The sequence below is a fragment of the Diceros bicornis genome, chromosome 19 (assembly GCF_020826845.1).
Source record: "Diceros bicornis minor isolate mBicDic1 chromosome 19, mDicBic1.mat.cur, whole genome shotgun sequence".
NCBI lineage: Eukaryota > Metazoa > Chordata > Mammalia > Perissodactyla > Rhinocerotidae > Diceros > Diceros bicornis.
In genome coordinates, this window is record NC_080758.1 from 20,956,894 (window position 1) to 20,961,454 (window position 4,561).

A 4,561-nucleotide genomic window follows, 5' to 3' on the forward strand; every position below is an offset into this window, starting at 1 on the left:
ATTATTACGATGCTTTGGTTTAGGGGTTTGACAGTGTTTTTGTGTGTCTCACTGTCTTTGTGCCCTGAGAATGACAGAAGATGCTTTGAGGACCTGCAGCGTCCTCACTCCATATGGATGGGTGAATGTGATGCAAGTTGGTGGCAGTGGGGACATTTTCTGACTCCTCGGTCCCTGTCTCGGCTGCCCTTCCCATCTTGTCACAAGGCTGGCCACTGCTCTGGCCACAGGATGGTGAATGTCATTAACGCGGTGGAGGGAAAGGCACTGGAAGTGACTGAGTCCTGACCCGGGTCCTCAAGGAATGCAAATTTAAGGAAAGAGGTGGTGTTACCCCAGGACAGTTTGTAGCAGCTGGAGATGACTTAGTCCACCACTGTCCAGCATGACAATGGGCCACAGGGAAAGAACGGAAAGTGAAGGCATACCTGCCTATAGCAAACAATTTTTGATAACCAAAAATGTGCCGTGCTAGAAGTGGTGCAAACAGATGTGATATTCACATGAATTGTAAGCTATCACTGAAGAAGATGATGGGGCTGGGGGAAGGGTAGATACGCATCACAACACAGGTCGTGCAGGAATAACCAAAGCAGTTAAAGAGATCACACCGGAAAGCAAGGACAGTACAAAACTCCAAGTTTGCTCAAAATTATGTAAGGAGGAAGAAGAAGAAGATGAGAGAAAAGCTGCAAATCTGGAAGAAAATGAAGAGAGTGGATTGTTGGAAACAGATGAGGCTACTCTAGACCCAAGGAAAATAGTAGAAGCTTGTAAAGCTAAAACTGATGTTGGAGGTGAAGATGCTAGTTTGCAAACCAGAACTTATGACCTCTTCATGACTTATGATAAATATTACCAGGCACCACAGCTATGGTTGTTAGCTATGACGAGAACGGCAGCCTTTAACCGTGGAGCACATGTATCAAGATATTTGTCAAGATCATGAGAAGGAAACTGGTCATTTGAATCACCGTTATCTCCCACCACCCCCTACGTGTTCAGGTCACCCATGCTGAGGTGATGAAGAAAATCAATGAGATTGTTGCAAAAGGAGGATGTTCATATGTATCTTCTAATTTTCTTGAAATGTGTACAAACTGACATTCCAACAATAGACTATGACTGCACAAGACAATTCACAGAGTAACAAGCAGAGCATGGAATGTATTCTAATTATTGGTTCTGATTTTTAAAGAATTAACTCATAGATGTGACTATTGGCCATATTCACCAATATGTACAATTTCTCTAATAAGGGGACTTATATGTTTACACATTAAATTTTTAAAAATGTTCCACTACCAAGAAAAAAAAGTCCTGTGTCCCTGTGAGGACCTTACAGACTGTCTCCTCCTTTATGTTTCTTGTCTCAGTACGGAGACACTTCCATTTCACTCGCTATTAAGGAGATCTTATATCTTGAATGCAGTCTGCTGCTGTCTTTCTGTCAATCACTATCTTCGTGAGGATCCTTCACAGAATCTTTTAGTCTGATTTACACATTCAGAACACAGTCCAGTGTTCTTTTCTGGACACCACCCAGAATTTCTGTTATTGGCTTAAAGCCACATGCACTGGAAAGATGCTGTAATAAGGGTGGGTGGGCAAGGGGTTTCTGTGTCCCAGCCTCTCTCTTCACTATACCCCTCTGCCTCGAAATGACTGAACCCACCCAGCTCTGAGAGCTGAGAACAGACAGACCATCTCTGAGTGGGCCTGATTCAACCCACTCACATGAGGGAAGGATTTTAACAGGTAAAGAAACCTTCAAAGTAATCCTGACATTTGGGTGGAGGGTTGTGATCAGCAACCAAAAGTGGACAGATCAGCTAAGAATACAAAATTCTGGATTCAAAATTAGGTACAAACTTGAATATTTATTTAGAATAAGAAAATAAATCACAACCAACTACATTTCTTAAAAGGTGATAGATAACACTAACACTACAAAATCCTGGAAAATAGCAATATTTTTTACTAATTAGCACACAGATGCAACTCTATAATAATTTTTCCTACCTTTTGTTGGCTGCATACTCTTTGATCTCCTCTTCATATGACAATGAGCTTTTAATATCATTTTCTATAGAGAGAAAAGAAAGGGAATTCAGACTTTCTGAATTATTTTCACTCTGGCATAGTAGAGCGAAACCGGTTTCTTTCAGCTTCACAGATCCATTATTGATAATGCCATCTAAATTTCTAGGATTATTGACAAATTTGAGAAATCTTCTATCAAGCTTATTTCAAATATGAGCTGTGAGAGTTTAGGGGATTTCAAAAGTTTTCTGGTGCAATAAGTAAACTTAAGTACTATTTGGATTGACAGCATTCATGACGCAGGGCCTTGGAAGGGCCCCGTGGACGAGAGGCCTGAAATGTAAGTGTTACTAGCTTCTCAGTAAATCCACGTCTGACTGGCTTACAAGGTCCTGCTTTGATGGTCCTTGGACAGCCCTTCCAACTCATTGCCTATCACGTCTCCCTTGTTCAGTCTTCTCCAGCCACTTGACCTTCCTTATTTTTGCCTAATGTTCAGGCTCTCTTCCCATTGCCCAGCGTTTGCACAGGCTGAGACCCCTGCCTGGCATTCCCTTCCTACTATATAACTCTTCATTTCACCAGTTCCTTCCGATCCTCCTTTAGTCTCACTCATCATGCACTTCTGTATGTCTTCCCTCACTATGCCAAATCCTCCATCATAAGCTTTCTTAATACCATACACCTCTCTCTCAGACCACCAGATGCGAGTTTGCATGTTGTTATAGGATTATTTAATTAATCTCTCTCTCTCCCAAGAGAGCTCTAGGAAGGTGGGGACCACATCTGGTTTTGTTCCCTCATTGTATCCCCGGTGCCTAGTACACAATCTGGCTTATAGTAGGGGTTCAATTAATATTTACTGATTGAGTCTGGATGACTAAGGGACAAGAGACATAACCTGAAATTGATCAGTGATCTCCCTCTCCCTGCAAAGAAAAAAAAATCAAGAAAACAAAGTTTGGTTTCCCTTTGGCTGCATTTCACCCGAGTCAACTGCCTGTTGGTGAAGCTCAGATAGCCAGCCAGCCTCTAGGATAACATCTTCATCCTAAAACATGCCTTTTGCACTTTGAGAAACCACACATGTTGCTATAAATACCAGAAGAAATCAAAATTTGAAGCCTGAGGTGAAAAGAAATATGGATGAAATGATTAATAAGATACTTCAGGAAAGGATACAGATGTAGCATAGCTTTGGGGAAAAGTTGAGGTTAGGCAGCTGTGTTTTCCAATAAGATCAAAGATCCCTCCTCCCACCTTGAGATGCTGGCCCAAACTCCACATCAGAGCACAAAAGGAACATACCTCTTCTTTTGGGCCGAGAACCCATCTCTCGTCTAGGATTCTGACATCATGCCTTGTGGATGGGTCTTGGCGTGTCTATATAGTGAGAACATTGGCTTCTGAAAAGCTCTCCCCCTCTGGTCTATTAGTCCACATTTATACCATTAGAGGTACATTTCTTTTGATTAGGTAAGGTACTTGTAAGAGTTTTAGACCCTGCCTTCTCCAGCTCCATGCAGCCCCCTGCCCTGGGTCCCAGCCCTTTCTGGCTCAGCCCCTCTCAGTCTCTGAGCAATGCTGATAAGAAGAGGGACTCTTAGCTCACCAATGGGTGGCATCTGGAATTACATATGCTACCCATAGATTTCAAATTACAGGAGTCCCAGATACCCACAGTCTCCTAAACTTGTTCCCTCTTCTAATGAAGGATGGTTAGTGGATTTCAAATTACATGTTAACTTTGTTGCTTGTCAGGGGTGGTAGTTGGGAAGGATTCCAAGTTGAGTCCAGGCTCAGTGAGGAACTAAATCATGCTTGATTAACAATGTCTGCTTTGAGCATGGGAAAGGATGATATGGCATGCATGCCACGTATTTGGTTTCTCTGTTCTAATTCCTAACATTTGGTCTGAGACTTATAATTGGGTTTTAGCCTAACTTTAACTTAAATTTCTCCGGGGGCTGATGATTTGCCCTGAACCGAGCTGACATGCTATAATATAATATTTCACAAGTGCTGTCTTGACCCAGTTTTAAAGTCATGGCTAAAAACTCTCAATTTCACTTCAAGAGTAGTTTGCTAAGCCTCTACACCAACCACCTCCTTTAATGGGGTTCCACTCTCCAGGGCCTGGTGCCAAACAACTGTCTAGAGACAGCCCCTAAGCCCAGGAGCCCATGTAATTATTCAAATTAGCCAATCCCCAAGAAGCCTTCAAAATCTACTCCATTTGCCATACATAAGCCACCTCCTACAGCTCCAGCTTTCTGTGACCCTGTCCCCAGGTGCAACTCTCTGTGTGTCCCTGCATGGCAGCCTTCTCTTCTTCTCTCATTTGGAGCCGTAAGTTACAAAAGTTCTGCCTTTCATCTATCTGAGTGTTGGTGTGTTGTGCCCCACCATCCAAAGAATCTTTAGATCTTATAAAACACGTGTCCAACGGCCTTGCCCTGCCTAGTCACTGCCATCCCATAAGAACTGGACTCTCCTTCCAAAACTACCAGGAATGTCT

At 42.7% G+C, this 4,561-nt stretch overlaps 1 pseudogene; it reads left to right on the top strand.

The window, feature by feature from the left end:
- The first annotated feature begins 231 nt into the window (after positions 1 to 231).
- LOC131418175 (ubiquitin-like-conjugating enzyme ATG3) lies at positions 232 to 1,150 on the top strand (annotated as a pseudogene).
- The last annotated feature ends 3,411 nt before the right edge of the window (positions 1,151 to 4,561 follow it).